The 16,985-nt window shown below is 36.2% G+C and overlaps 1 pseudogene across 1 annotated transcript; it reads left to right on the top strand.

Annotated features, from left to right (window-relative positions):
* The first annotated feature begins 455 nt into the window (after window positions 1-455).
* Window positions 456-8,040, top strand: LOC143603317 (putative transmembrane GTPase FZO-like, chloroplastic; annotated as a pseudogene). The gene is made up of 10 exons (XR_013148034.1): window positions 456-1,006; window positions 1,085-1,153; window positions 2,430-2,627; window positions 2,708-2,839; window positions 3,069-3,155; window positions 4,029-4,463; window positions 5,025-5,189; window positions 5,270-5,503; window positions 6,251-6,366; window positions 7,510-8,040. The product of XR_013148034.1 is annotated as a putative transmembrane GTPase FZO-like, chloroplastic (transcript).
* The last annotated feature ends 8,945 nt before the right edge of the window (window positions 8,041-16,985 follow it).

Below are 16,985 nucleotides of genomic sequence, written 5' to 3' on the forward strand. Positions count from 1 at the left end.
TCCTAAAAAAAAACTCGAGAATTGTCGACTCGTTTTGGCCCGTTTCAATCAAATTCTTTTTTTAGTTTGACCCATTATATACATTTTAATACATTCCATTCAACCCAATGGGTCACATTTGACACCCCTAGTTTAATAGGTTAGCATGATTTGGTTCTTTATTATGCCCTTTTAATATGACGTAAAGCGGAAGCACAAACTAGGGGTGTGCATGGTTTGGTTTGGGTCGGTTTTGGGCTAAAACCTAACAAAAAGCCGAAAACTATTGGTTTTTGGAACCGTTTTGGTTTTGCCATTTGAGCTTGAAAATTTTTTCTGCCTAAACTAATGATTTAGGCCAAACTTTTGAGTTACATATTTATTAAATTCTTATAAATTACTTAAAAGTAAAAAATAAAAATTTAGAAATTCGATTCACTTTTTTCGGTTTTGTCTGCTTATGTATTTTTACATAACTTGAAACAGGTTTACCTGCCATTGTTGCAAGAAATACAATAATGGATTCGAAATCCGACTCTGTATTTCTTCCACTAATCGGAAGAGAAGTGCAACATTTAAACGCAGCCATTAACGGCTCTAGTTTTGAAGGTGCTGATTTGTTAATCTATGACAACAGTCAAGAACAAGTCATGGACGAATCATCGACTTCTGCAATCAGTCAAATCAAGATTCCAATTTTCGTATCCGTCGTTCAAGTAACAAAGATAAATTATTAAACGAGATGTCGTTTTTATTACAATGTGGAGCAAGTGGTTTGGTTGTTTCGTTGGAAGGATTAAAGTTGTTGGAAAATGATGATTTGAACAAGATTTATAGCATGTATGCATTGGATAAAAAGATGGAAGCTTTAAGTAACGGGTTGGAGTTTGACCAGTCAAACGGGCTGCCGAGTGGTAAGGGGTATGCGGGGTTTGTCAACTTGGTGGATCGAGAAAAGGAGTTGATACAAGCCGAGAGATTGTTGCTGCTTGAAACGATTGAAGTTTTACAGAGAGCTTCGCCTCTGGTGATCTTTTGATATTGCTAAATGTTTTTTTTTTAAACTTACGTTAAAGTTAGTTATTTGGATGGATTATTATTTCAGATGGAGGAAATTTCACTTCTGAAAGATGCAGTTTCACATCTCAGTGAACCGTTCTTATTGGTTATAGTGGTAATTGAGCGCTGAACTTCAACAAATTCTGGTTGCGCGGGTGTAAGTTGGTATTAGCTCTTAATTTCAAATGTTTTTTTTTATATATGCTACAAAACAACATTTAACTCGCATTTGGTACTAAATACTAGTTGGTCGATTAATGGCTTAAAACTTATATTTATATAACTAATAATAACATTAGGAGTAGCAACTCATTAAAGTTTTGTGTTTTTGACCTTTTTCTGTTGGTTAACGGTTAACCTCAGAGTTCTGTGACATATTTTGCATTCATTTATAATCAATATTATGAAACTGAACACTAGGACATAAATTTAACATGAAACCAAGTTGGTATGTGTGGAAAAATGGGCGGGTTGGGTAGAGTCAAGTTATTCTACAAAGGGGAACAAAAATGAGAAGGATGAGAAGAATTTGTAGCCACACAAAAAACCCCTAAAAAATAAAATAATCATAACTCAAAATTTAATAGAGAAATGATAAAGGTAAAAACACAAAAATATTTCCAACAACTTTCTCGTTCAAAAAAAACAAAACAATGGTGAGTGAAAAACATCATTGTGTCTTTTTGTTTATCATTGTGTTTTGTGTTTATTTTCGTCATTGATTGTGTTTTTTTCCTTGACATTGTGTCTTTTTTTCTTTATACTGTGCTATATTACTCAACATTATGCTATATTTTGTTCGGCATTGTCTTTTTTAGTTATATATGTGTCTTTTGTTCATTTTCGTCATTGTGTCTTTTTTTCAAATTTTTTATATATATATTTTAGCGTAAAATGATGACGGAAACATTTTAGTTTTTTAAATTTTTCCTATTTATTATATTTTGAGTTATGATTTTTTTATTATTTTTTATGAATTTATTTTTAAGGAGTTTTTTGTGTGGTAACAAATCCTTCTCACACTTCTCATTTTTGTCTCCCTTTGTATTTTAACTTTACCTGGGTCGGGTAATAATAGGTTAAAATAGGTAAAGTCATAATGCGGGTCAAAAGTCAATACGTATTTGGTTGACCGCCACTCTATTTTTGTTCATATCTCTATTTTTTAGTTACAAATTGTTAATGTATTATACATGTTTACAAATACTTGTGTTGAAATAGTAATTTCTTTTTAGTAAAACAATTTTGGTTGAAAAGTAGTTTTTTATATATATATTTGCTAATTTCTTTTATTTTGACTTCTTATCTGTTGAAGATTCTTGGGATTTATTTATAATTTTATATCATTTTTCCCAATTAAGCATGATTTTCTAATGACTTTAAGTTTGCAGGGTGAATTTAATTCTGGAAAATCGACTTTCATAAATGCACTTCTTGGGAGGAAATACCTTAAAGATGGAGTTATTCCTACAACAAATGAGATAACTTTTTTAAGGTATTCTGAGCTTGAATCTAATGAACAACAACGTTGTGAAAGACATCCGGATGGCCAATATATATGTTATATATCTGCACCGATACTAGAGCACGTGAGTAATTAATATTTATATTTGTACAGTCCATTTTTTGTTCTATACAATTACTTATTTATTTAGTTTTGGTAAAACAGATGATCATTGTTGATACACCAGGAACCAATGTGATTCTTCAACGACAACAACGTTTGACTGAAGAGTTTGTGCCCCGAGCAGATTTGCTACTTTTTGTCATTTCTGCTGATCGCCCGTTAACCGAAAGCGAGGTATAAAAATGTGTTAACTATTATTAAAAAAAAACTATCTGAATACACTGCCTTTTGACCTGTTTAACTAGTTTCCATTTTAGCCATCTTGTTAAAAATTACCAATTTGCCCCCTTAGAGAGAGAACCGAAAACGACCCGTTGACGGGCCAAAAATGCCACCTTTACATGTCTTGTGATGCATTTCTTTATTCTAATGCTTATTATGAATCTTGTTTGGTGATTTTCAGGTTGCTTTTTTGCGTTACACGCAACAATGGAAGAAAAAAGTCGTGTTTGTACTGAATAAATCTGATATATACCAAACGCCCGTTGAGGTTTGTATATTTTTCCCTTTGATCTTCTTTTAGGATGGTGTTTGGATGTGTTACTTGAGTGATTATTCGGTTTTATATCATCTGACAACTGCTTCTGATTATTTTGAGGACGAAATAACTAGATTCGGACCGCTTCCATAAAATTTTTTGAGGATATATTAAATATTAACTTCATTAAAGTGTATATTTTTTGAAATCACAATAATGAATATTCAGATACACCCCCCCCCCCCCCCCCCCCGGGCGCGATAGTTTTGACCCATTTGCTCTAGGGGTGTGCAAGAAACCGAAAAAAACGGATCCGAAACCGAAAAAACCAGAAAATCCAAACCGAAAAAACCGGACCGATACAAAAACCGACGGTTTGGTTTTATGTTTTTGTAAAAACCGCACTAACGGTTCGGTTTGGTTTTACATGTAAAAAAAACCGAAAAAACCGAACTGAATTTCTAAATTTTTGTTTTTTTTATATTTTATATTAAGTAATTTTTAAGAATTTAATAAATATGTAACTATAATATTTTTGATAATATGTATAACAGTCTATTATTTTACAATTAACAAAATTATTTATACCTGAATTCATTATTTTTTGCTAACTTTCTTTTCAGCCTTAGATTTTCAAGCTCAAATGGCAAAAACCGAAAAAACCGAAACCAGAACGAAAACCGAAACCGAATGGTTTCAAAAACTCCAAAAACCGAAGTTTTGGTTTTAGCCAAAAACCGCATCGAACCGCACCACACACACCCCTAAGTGCACATTAACTATCTGTATATGTTTTTCTATAAAAATGGACCAAAACATGTTTGCGGGTCAACCCAACCCGTTTTGACCCTTATCTAAACATGTTTTCAACATTGATAAATGCAGCTTGAGGAAGCTATTGGATTTATCAAAGAGAACACACAAAAGCTGTTAAACAACAAAGTAATATTATTCCCCGTATCCGCCAGATCTGCCCTTAAAAGAAAACTAACAGCCGCCAATGTTGAAGAAACACACGAGGAGTTGACCGGGGCCGATTCTTATTGGGAAACAACAAGCTTTTATGATATTGAGAAGTATTTATATAGCTTTTTAGACAGGTCCACAAGTACAGGAACCGAAAGAATGAAACTTAAACTTGAAACACCGATTGCGATTGCAGAACAACTGCTTTCTGCATCTCAAAACCTTGTGGAACAAGATTTGCAACGGGCCAAAAAAGATTTGAATGCAATAAAAGAGCTTATAAGTAGTGTTAAAAGTTATAAATTCAAGATGGAAATCGAAAGCATATCATGGAAGAAACAATCTTTGTCACTGGTATGATATATAACTGGCTTTTTTAGGAATAAAATGTAAGGGTATTTTTGTCATTTGGCATATTTTGCGGGATGAAAAAAAAAACAACACTTAAATTTTGAAATATTTAGGAAGTTCATTTCTTGATATATCATATGTTATAGGTTAAAAGATGTTGCTTTTCTTAATAAGTTACGGGCATTTGTCATCTGGTGTGATTTTACGAATGACGATATTGCCCTTATATTTGAAAATACAAAAAGTTCCTTTCATGATATCTCAATATGTTATTTATAAAATTTGTTGCTTTTTTAAAAAAACCTACCGCCTTTTGTCATCTGGTGTGAATTTTACAGATGACGAAAATGCCCTTATAGTTTTTTCAAATACAAAACGTACCGTGATGAGGTATCAACATGTTGCAGTTTAAATTTGTTGTCTTTTTCTTTTGAATATTAAAGGGCATTTTTGTGCCTCTAATGTAGTTTCAATATGCGCGGTTTTAATGAAAAAAAAATTAATTTTTCAAGGAAAATGTTTTGGATTTATAACAGACTTTGTTTTTAAATTTGTTCAATGCAGATAGATAAAACACAAGCACAGGTTGTGGATCTTATTGTTTCAACTCTACGGTTATCAAATCTTGATATCGTGGTGTCATACGTTTTTAGAAGTAATAAATCCCCGATGCCTGCGGTTTCAAGCATCAGAAACGATGTCCTTGGTCCCGCATTATTGGAATCACAAGTAAGTAAATAAATAATATTTAAAAACTGCATTTTTCTTGAATTTCTTGTTTTTATCATTAAATTATAATTAACTTGCAGAGATTACTAGGGGAATATGTGAAGTGGCTTAAATCAAATAACGCCCGCGAAGTAGAACTTTATGAGGAAACATTTGAGAAAAAATGGGCTTCGGTTATGGACTCTGGCAACCGGTTTATGTCTTCAGAAACGCGTAAGTTGGTCGAGAAAGAAAATGAATATAGTATCAAAGTAGTAGAGGACTTCAGTGCTGCTGCTGCTTCCAAGTTATTCGATCAAGAAATTCGTGAAGTGGTGAGCTTTATATTATTATATATGTATGTTAATATGGGGTCAAGTTATTCTATAAAGGGAAACAAAAATGAGAAGGATCTGCAGCCACATAAAAAACCCTCTAAAAAAGTTAATAAAAAATAAATAAAAAAGGCATAACTCAAAATTTAATAAAAAAACGAAAAAAGTAAAAACACAAAAATGTTTCCACCGTCTTTCTGGTTCTCATAAAAAAAACACAATGGTAAGTGAAAAGTCGTCGTGTCTTTTTGTTTACCATTGTGTTTTGTGTTTATTTTCGTCATTGATTGTCTTTTTTGCTTGACATTGTGTCTTTTTTCTTTATAGTGTGTTATGTTACCCAACATTGTGCTATATTTTGTTCGGCATTGTGTTTTATTTTGCGATCTATTGTGTCTTTTTTAGTTATATTTGTGTCTTTTGTTCATTTTCGTCATTGTGTCTTTGATCTCGGCATTTTGTCCTTTCGTCAATTTTTTAATATTTTTTTGCATTTTTTTAACGGGAATGATGGAAAAAACATTTTAGTTTTTTAATTTTTTTGGTTTTTATTTATATTTTGAGTTATGTTATTTTTATTAATTTTTTTGAATTTATTTTTAAGGGGTTTTTTGTGTGGTCACAAATACTTCTCACTTCTCATTTTTGTCTCCCTTTGCATTTTAACTTTACTCTGTTAATATGTTATATTTAATTTGTTACAAATGTGTTTAGTGCTTATTAGTCTGTGTTTTAAATTTTTTACAGTTTTTAGGGACGCTTGGTGGAATAGGAACCGCTAGTTTATTAGCTTCACTCCTGACGTCGGTGCTACCGATAACTTTAGAAGATCTTCTTGCTCTCGGGCTTTGCTCTGCTGTCGGGTAATCCATCTTACTTACCGCCTTTCCGGGTGGGGCCAGTTGGGTAATGGGTCAAAAAGGATAACTTTTTGTACGGGCGGATTTTGGTGTGTGCAAGAAACCGAAAAAACCAAAAAATTCAAACCGAAAAAATCGAACCAAAACAAACACCAACGGTTTGGTTTTATGTTTTTGTAAAAACCGAACTAACGGTTCGGTTTTGTTTTTTCATGTAATAAAAAACGAAAAAACCGAACCGAATTCCTAAATTTTGTATTTTTATATTTTATATTAAGTAATTATAAGAATTTAATAAATATGTAACTCAAATATTTTTGGTCAAATGTATAATAGTTAATAATTTTACAATTAACAAAATTATTTATACCTAAATTCATTTATTTTTGCCAAAAAAAATTTTTGGTCTAAAATTTTCTGGCTCAAATGGTAAAAACCGAAACCGAACCAAAACAAAAAAAACCCGACAAACCGAAACCCAAAAAACCGAAACCGAACGGTTTCAAAAACTCCAAAAACCGAAGTTTTGGTTTTCGGTTTGGTTTTAGCCGAAAACCGCACCGAACCGCACCCTTAGGTGGAGTCGGTTTGACCCGTAACAAATTTTGTCCATGCGTTTTTGTTTTTTTTACAAAAATTTTGTGTCAGCATGATTATGAAAATGATATTATTTCAATTATATTCTAGTTTTTTTATAAAATGATTTAAAAGGTTTCATGCAATAAATTCTTGTTTGACCTGTCATAGATAAAAACATAATCCAATTTAACTGTATCCCATATATTAATATTTTAAATGTTTTTGTCCAAAAGTTTGAAATTTTCTTTAAATAGTTTTTGTGTAAAATATAATTCGAGTATAATATTATTTCAAGTTTTCAACAAAACTATGAATAGTTTTTTTATTAATAAAATGCTATAAAAGGTTTAATGCATTATAAAATTTATAAATAAAGCTATTTTTTTATAAAATGTATATACCCTTTTGACATGTTGAAAAGAAAACAAAACCATCCTGAACTACTACATATACTATCTTCCATATATAATATCTTAATAATTAAAGTTTATATTCTTGAAAATGATATTATTGTTTTATAACAAACCCTGTATTAGGTATTCAATGAAATCTTTTTTTATGTGACAGATACATAGCGATAGCAAATTTCCCAGGCCGAAGACAAAAGGTGGTTGATAAAGTAAAACGCACGGCTGATAATTTAGCGCGTAAGCTTGAAGAAGCAATGCAAAAAGATCTATTAGAGACGACGGATAGTCTTGAAAATTATGTTAAGTTTGTGGGTAAGCCTTATCAAGAAGTGGCTCAAAGCAAATTAGATGAACTTGCATCGATTCAAAACGAAATTACAAAAATGGAGGAAAGATTAAAAACATTACAAGTTAATGTTCAAAATCTCCATTTGTCATCTTAATAGGTCGAAATTATGGTGTACCTTTATGAAGAACATTTATGTGTTCTTGTACTATGTTGTATGACCGTTCATTGTGTATTTTGAACTTTCGTATAGGTAATAAAGCGAAATTGAAATTATTTTAGTTATAAATAAATTTTAAGATTTTACGCAGTTAATTAAAGTGTGATGCGAGTACTTCTAGCAGAAGTCTCAAATCTTGTTTTCGATGTTTTTTGTCTATAACGACGATGAGTACAAGATATTGAAGTCCCTTTGTTTTTTTAATTTTATGTCTGCGTTTTTAAGTGGCTCGGGTTGCAGATCGTTTATCAAATTTTTTGTAGTTTTTTTTTCACAAATATACAAGTATGTTTCCACAAAAAAAACATATATATGTAATATTTATAAAAAAAGTTTGTGGCTTCAAAAATTATGTGTCACGGCCGATGGTGCAGCTCGCACACCCTTCGAGCCTCCCCTGGTACTTTTGCCCGACATTGACATCGAAGACATTAGTCGATTATTGCTTTTATAGTTTGTCGACAATTGCTTTCATCGGTTTCGATCTTTAAATTATGATAAGTATAATAAATTCAAAACACAAACAACCATAAACTAATGCTATAGGAGAGTTAACAAACATATAGTTAGTATAATTATTTGAATATATTATTATCAGACTTATTTTAGAGCTACGAAAAAAATACATAAAAACTATTAAATAAAAAACTTGGAAACATCTCTTACTGCCAACGCCCTCTAAACATCCATGCCGGATCATTTTCCGGTTTATTTTCTTTTGACAAGTAATACCCATCGGGTTTCAGCAGCCAGTAAACATCTTTGTTCGCATTAACATTGTGACCAATAATTTTCCCTATTTCTACGTCAAAGACATGAAAATGCGCAGATTGAGACCCGTGAACAAAATCTCCTCCAAAAAGAGTAGTTTGAAGGTAGTTTTGACAAAAACTAAAAGAATAGTCTTGATTGAACGCGAGGATGTGATTCCCTAGATCATCGTTTCCTGATCTCACACGAACAACAATTAGTGATCCATCATGAAAGCCATTAAGTATATGAACTTTATACCCATAAAGCCAACATGAGCTATGAGAAGGTATTATAAGAAAGCTGGTTAATATAGTGAAAACGAGAAAAAAGTTTTTTGTTGCAAATATACTCATTTTCACGCTCCGAAAATGAGTATGTCCCTCTCATATGACATGCATTTATAGGTACGTGCTAGAAGGGTGTATAAATCTCATTAATTTCTTAATTTATGGTATTTGATTTATTTATATTAAAAACTACTTGAATTTCATAACGGAGGAGAGGCCTTGTAAAAGCATCAATTATTTAAATCTCATTAATTTATGAATTTATGATATTTGATTTGTTTATATTAAACGTAAAATTTGGCCTCCAATATAATTTAGTTACTTTTTCCATCCATCCATCATATATATATATATATATATATATATATATATATATATTTAAAAAAAAGAAATTAAATATGCATGCCCGGTTTAGAAAAAAAGGATATCTTTATAAAATAATAACCAAGTTTTATAATTGTTTCAATTAGGCCATTTATAATATATTTTGTTTCAATTAGTTGAATTTTTGGTTGATATTCAAATCCAAGATAATTGTCCTGAATAGCATGTTATGCATCACATATGGCCTCTTCTTCAAGATAGTTTTTTTAAAACTATATTTTGACATTGCAAAATATTTTTTAAATTTTGCAAACAAAAAAAATTGTAAAAAAAAAAAACTAAAAGTTTTGAAAAATTGCAAAAAACTATTTTAAAAATGGAGAAAAATAGTTTAACTTGTAAGAAGCTATATATATATATATATATATATTAAAAATAGGAAAATTACTTAGTTGACTTTCAAATTTTTAATGGTAGAAAGTAGTAATTGCTCCCACATCAAAATACCTTTTAATTAAACAGTCACAAAATTTTAACTTTAGTAGGTGATCCATTACAACGGAATGCATAAACCAGTCAAAATACACCAAAAACTATAGCGTGTCAAAATAAATGGAAATATCCCAAATGGCCCCAAACGGGTCAACATGTTCAAATACACCAAAAATACCCTCAAACGGGTCAACATGCCAAAATACACCAAAGTCTGCTCAAACGGGTCAAAATACACCAAAGTATGCCAAAACGGGTCAAATCACCTAGCCTACCTTCTCGTGGTTTACACTTTACACTTATTGACTCTACTTTTCTACTATGTGCTTCACCAATTTCCGATCCGTATTAGGATTATAACAAGTATACACAACACGTACATCCTCATAATCCTCATCCTCAACATCCTTGTCATAATCTTGTTCACATGCGCTCCAATCTTCAACAAGATTGAGATCAACTTCATCCACATCATCGTTGTCAAAACAAAATAAATTCAAGAAAGGATCATTAAAGATAACATCATCATTATCACGCACAATATCTTCTAAGTTCGCCTGATAAAGTAATTTCAATTAGGGATCACTAGTTATAAAATGCAATGAAGTTAAATCAATAACTAATGAGGTGGTGAACTCCCCTTAAATAACATGTACATTTGTAGTTGTTTTCTTCACAAAATAATGTAAGTCTCACATATTAAATATAGTATGGGAATGAATCATTAATTATCATGTTTCAAAACTATTCTGTTTAACTAAAAAGTGAACTCACCATAATAAATAAAGCTACCTTTTTTTTTATTAAATTTATTTACCCTTTTGCCATGTTGAAAAGAAAACAAAACCATCATGAACAAACTGTGTTTATAATTATTGAACTGCTACATATGCTATCTTTCATATATTTATGGAAGGTATAAAGGGTGTGGAGGAAACAAGAAAGATTAATTAATTAGCAAAAGTTAACTAATCCCTTATCCCTTTCCCTATATATAGATAATAATCCTAACACTTAAATCAAGATGTTTATAAGCTTAATCTTTAGTACTTTTTTTGGTCACTCAATGACATGTTTATAAGCTTAATCTATTATTGTCATTAGTATCAAACCTTTGTTAGCATCTGCATATACTGAGATATCGAGTTATCATCATGATCCACGATATCATCAAAAGTTCAAACAAGTCTCGAGCAAAGCAAGTTCGCCAAGCTTGCTCTACTCTTTGTTGCAATGCTAGGGACTAGCATGGTTGTCGGTGATGGCATCCTCACCCCTTCCATCTCCGGTGAATATTACTTTTACTCTTTTTTTTATTGTTTTCATGTCGGTTATTTCTAACTTATATCTAATCCTCTATATAGTTTTATATGTGGTGTCAGGACTTAAGGAGGCAACCCATTTCATGATAGAAGGTAACTTTAGAACATTTGACCCAACTCTCTAATGTTATAAATTTGCCATAGAAAGAAAAGTTTATATATGTGTTTTTTTATGAATACATGTCACCAGTTTTCATATACCTGTCAAGAAATGAAGCAGTGATCTAAAAACCCTAAATGAGAGGCCCAACTAAAACACTAGGGTCAAAGAGTCAACTTTGACCAGAAAAGTCAACAATGGTCAAAGAGTCAACCAAATGACCTAATTGCCCTTTATGCTCAAAAAACTTGACTTCCCGAATTTTTATCTTCAGTACCGAGCTCATCCCTACCTAACACCGCGGATAAAACTATATATATAGAGGATTAGATATACGCTAGAAATAACCGACATGAGAACAAATAAAAAAGAGTAATATTCACCGGAGATGGAAGGGGTGAGGATGCCATCACCGACGACCATGCTAGTCCCTAGCATTGCAACAAAGAGTAGTGCAAGCTTGGCAAACTTGTTTTGCTCAAGACTTCTTTGAGCTTTTGATGATATCGTGTTATTGCTTGGCAACTGATCATGATGATGACTTGATAGCTCTCGGTCCTCCTCGGGTTGGTCTCTCGGGATTACACCCACCTTCGCGTGTCGGCATAGCTTGGTGTATAATGCAAATGTGCCCCCTGTTTTCCGAAACAAATTCAGTACTAATTAGCACTAATTAATCTATATATTTGGGCTAGCAACAAGCATGTGTTATAGAAAAAACAAGATACACTAGCTAGAACAGATTATTTATATTATTCTAGTGTTTGATATATCTTTACAATATTTGAGTATAATATGCAACGTTTTTATTTAAAACTCAAAATATACTTTACAATGATGATATGACTTACACCCCTAGACTTAATAATAAAAGTAAATTTAGTTTAACTTGAACATAAGACATGCAAACATACACACATATATATATATATATTTAATTAAACCGAACTTAATAATAAAGTAAATTACCTTCACCAATGACAGTCATTGGCGTGCAAAACAATCATCACATACTTGATGACCGGGATGAGGGTGATAGTGTGGAGGATCAAGCTATAGAACGCCCAACACATCGTCGTGGTGTTTGATCCAGCCGTTTGAAAATGTGGCGGTGAAAACATACATCGGGGATGTACCGAGGTCACCAAAGACCACCCCGATACACAGGAACGCGAGTTTCATTATAACTCTCCAGTTACCCTTAATTAATTAACACATGATCATGAGATGTTTGGCATTAAATATTATAAAAGTAAAATAAAAGGTGGTTAATTAAGCAAGAGACCTTGGTAATTAACCACCTCTTATTTTATTTTATTTTTATAATATTTACCGCAAAACATCTCATGATCATGTGTTAATTAATCAAGGGTAACTGGAGAGTTATACTGAAACTCGCGTTCCTGTGTATCGGGGTGGTCTTTGGCGACCTCGGTACATCCCCGATGTATGTTTTCGCCACCACATTTTCAAACGGCGGGATCAAACACAACGACGATGTGTTAGGTGTTCTATCCTTGATTCTCTACGCCATCACCCTCATCCCGGTCATCAAGTATGTGCTGATTGTTTTGCACGCCAATGACAATGGTGAAGGTAATTTACTTTTATTATTAAGTCCGGTTTAATTAACTATATGTGTGTGTGAAGAGGTAGGTCACAGCAGAGCCCAGTTGGACCCGCAAGACTCACCTTGAACAGGGACGTCTGCGCGGTTGGACCCGCAAGACTCACCTTAAACAGGGACGTCTGCGCAGTCGGACCCGCAAGACTCACCTCGAAGAGAGACGTCTGCGCAGTTGAACTCGCAAGACTCACCTTAGAGGGACGTCTGCGTAAAGACCAACTGGATCCGCAGGACCAACCATGCTCAGAGACGCGACGTCCTTACGCGCAGTACGCAAGCTGTTCCCGCAGGAAAAGCCTCCCAATGGTGACGTACTCCGCCTGTTCCCGCAGCTACGGATACTATCCATCAGGGAAGGCTACCCGCACAGCAAGGCTACACGCACAAGGCACTAACTCTCAAATAATTCAGTAGTCACCAGAAGCGGAAGCAGCTTTTCAGGAAATTCGGTCACGCTTGATCGAACTCCCAACGCTCACAGCACCAGAAGCGGGGGAGGAACTAATCCTATACCTCTCCGCCACAAATAGAGCAACCGGGGCCGTCCTGCTAGTCGAGCGAAAAGGCATCCAGATGCCAATCTACTATGTTAGCCGTGTCCTAACAGACGTAGAAACCCGGTACTCTACCCTGGAAAAATTAGTCTTAGCACTTGTACAGGCTTCACGCAGGCTAAGACGATACTTCCAAGGTCACCCAATCACCATTCTCACCAACTTCAAACTTGCAAACGTTCTAGGCAAACCCGAATTGTCGGGACGCCTAGCCAAATGGGCAATAGAATTGGGAGAATACGCGATAAAGTACAAGCCGCGACCAGCCATAAAAGGCCAGGTCTTGGCCGACTTTATTGCAGAAGTCCCCGCCTCACGGGAGAAAGAGTGCCAGGAAGAGGCTCAACCCTCTCCAGCACAGGACATCGATGATGTCTGGCGACTCTATACTGATGGAGCAGCCAGCAACGAGGGCTCAGGCGCAGGATTGAAACTAATCAACCTAGCGGGCCAAGAATACACTTACGCTATTCGACTGGATTTTCCAAGCACAAATAACGAAGCAGAGTATGAAGCATTCTTGGCCGGGCTGAGAATTGCGCGTAAGATGGGAGTGAAGAACTTGGAAGCCCACGTGGATTCCATGTTAGTAGCCAACCAAATAAACGGGACGTACACGGCCGTGAACGACACAATGGCGCTGTACCTCGCACAAGCAAAAACCCTCATGCGCGATTTTAACGATTGTAAGGTCATACACGTCAAGCGTAGCGAAAACAAATCTGCGGATGCGTTAAGCAAGCTTGCGTCATTGGCCTTCACCCACTTGGGAAAGGATATCCGCATTGAACTCCTTGGCGCACCATCAGTCCCGCACAAGGAACTCTGTGTCATCCAAACCGGCACAGAAACATGGATGACACCAATAATAAATTACCTTGCGACGGGTATACTACCAGAGTCAAAAACACAGGCAAGAAAACTACGCTGTAAAGCACTGAACTATCAACTCATCGATGACATCCTTTACAGACGTAACTTTCTTGGCCCACTCCTCAGATGCGTTGACGACCAAGATGCCGACTACCTCCTAAGAGAAGTACACGAAGGCATCTGTGGGATACACGCAGGTCCACGCGCAGTTGTAGCTAAGCTAAACAACGCGAGATACTTTTGGCCGGGGATGCATACGGATGCACTGGCATACATCAGAAAGTGTAGGTCTTGCCAACTCTACGCACCCAACACGCATCGCCCGAAGAATGAACTTGTTCCAGTCACATCTTCATGGCCATTTCAGAAGTGGGCCATCGATGTGACAGGGAGCAGCAGGGAACGTTCAGTATCTAGTGGTAGCCATCGACTACTTCACCAAGTGGATAGAAGCAAAACCCTTAGTCCAAACAACCACAAAACATATCAAAAAATTTATTTGGGAATTTATTATTTGTCGTTTTGGACTTCCACAGAATCTGGTGAGCGATAACGGCACCAACTTTGCTGACAAGAAGCTACAACAGTGGCTGAAAGAACTTCAAATCACCCACACCTTTACCTCAGTGGCGCACCCGCAGGGTAATGGTGAGGTGGAAAGAGCAAATAAGAGCATCGTCGACGGCATCAAGAAAAGACTCCTGGAACACAGATCCGGCTGGGTGGACGAAGTTCCACACGTCCTTTGGGCACACAGAACGATGAAAAAGGCAAGTAGGGAGAAACCCCGTTCAGCCTCACTTATGGCACTGAAGCCATGGTCCCGGTCGAAATTGGTCTACCCTCACCAAGGGTCTTGATTCAACCAGAGGACAATGATGCGGAAAGACGGTTAGACCTTATGCTAACCGATGAACGCAGAGACTTAGCCGCAGCGCGTGAAGAGAACTACAAGCGACAGATGCAAAAGTACTACAACACGCGGGTAAAACTCTGCAACTTCAATGTGGAGACTACATACTGCGTAACAACGAGGCTTCGAACCAAGAACGCCCAGGAAAGCTGGCCCCAGTCAGGGAAGGGCCATACATTATCAAAGAAGTTTTGGGAAAGGGCGCATACCGGCTCGAAAGGCTCGATGGCACCCCCATCCCAAGAACATGGAATGGAGCTCAATTACGCAAATGTTACATGTAGATCAATTCCAAACTTACAAAGAAACGGCCTAGAGCCACTTCTAATGGAAATGATTCTCCTTTATCACATTGTGTTGATCGCTTTACATTTATACTTATGAACTTTCCGGACGGATATGCCGGTATTCACCGCATAAATAGGGAAAGAAGTCGTTGCGTGTGGACGGCGGCAAAACCCGCATAAACACAAAAAACGGTAAAAGTTTCTAAGGAAAAGATGAGGAAAACCTTCACGCAGGTCAGTTATAGGTAAAGTTTGGTCATCCCACTAAATGAAAGTGACGGTCCTACCCGCACAACCATGATAGAGGAAACTGAACATTAACCTATTGACAACCGCGCGTCGAAAGGTTAACTTACTCAAAACACTTGGAAAATTACTAAGTTAAACTAAAATATGCATGAGCAAGTCATATAACGTTTACAACGCAAGTCAAAAAGATTCAAAAGTAAGCGGGAATACACCCCCTTACCTTGGCAACCAAGTAACTATAAGACAGGTGCGGGTACAGTGTCAAGGCAAAACCCTTCATATACTTAGCACATGCAGGGAATTGAAGCCAACAATACCTTGGAAGTAAAGTAACTATAAGACGAGTGCGGGTACAGTGTCAAGGCAAAACCCTTCACATACTTAGCACTCGCAGGGAATTGAAACCAAGAAGGATCTTCTGGGCCATGCTTGCGGAAACGGAAATAACATCCCCGCATAGCGGGAACGTTGAGAAGTAGATTGTTTGAAGCTCCAAGATGGAATTGGTTGTTTAACATATAATGATCACTATGTTTAAAACTACCAAAACCTCATGGAGAATCTACACAAGTGGAACTCAACGCTCCTGACTTGCGAGGAGGTTACAGACCTACCCGCATCATACCCAAAGATCAAGCAGAAAAGTCGGGAATTTCTGCACGTGACATTAGGACTTCCGCGGGAAGAATCCCCATGGAAAACCTTAAAACTAAACCCTTTTCAAAACCCCTTGCTTAACTCCAAAAGTTCACCTCACTTATTAACAATTCATGAGAAGAACATTGGACTGGGGGGACTTGAAGAGGTAGGTCCCAGCAGAGCCCAGTTGGACCCGCAAGACTCACCTTGAACAGGGACGTCTGCGCGGTTGGACCCACAAGACTCACCTTAAACAGGGACGTCTGCGCAGTCGGACCCGCAAGACTCACCTCGAAGAGAGACGTCTGCACAGTTGAACTCGCAAGACTCACCTTAGAGGGACGTCTGCGCAAAGACCAACTGGATCCGCAGGACCAAACATGCTCAGAGACGCGACGTCCTTACGCGCAGTACGCAAGCTGTTCCCGCAAGAAAAGCCTCCTAATGGTGACGTACTCCGCCTGTTCCCGCAGCTACGGATACTAGCCATCAGGGAAGGCTACCCGCACAGCAAGGCTACACGCACAAGGCACTAATTCTCAAATAATTCAGTAGTCACCTGAAGAGGGAATGAGCAAGCCGGGAATACTCCCGCCCAAAGCCGGGAATTCTCCCGCCCAAATGAGCCAGTCTGTACGCTACTGGAGGACCTTTTGTACTATACCTGCCAAGGTATGGACAAAAGATCTGACCAAAGCTGCGACAGC

Source organism: Bidens hawaiensis, unplaced genomic scaffold, assembly GCF_021521415.1.
Source record: "Bidens hawaiensis isolate Kalapana, Puna unplaced genomic scaffold, B.hawaiensis_p1.1 tig00061233_1, whole genome shotgun sequence".
In the NCBI taxonomy this organism is placed as follows: domain Eukaryota; kingdom Viridiplantae; phylum Streptophyta; class Magnoliopsida; order Asterales; family Asteraceae; genus Bidens; species Bidens hawaiensis.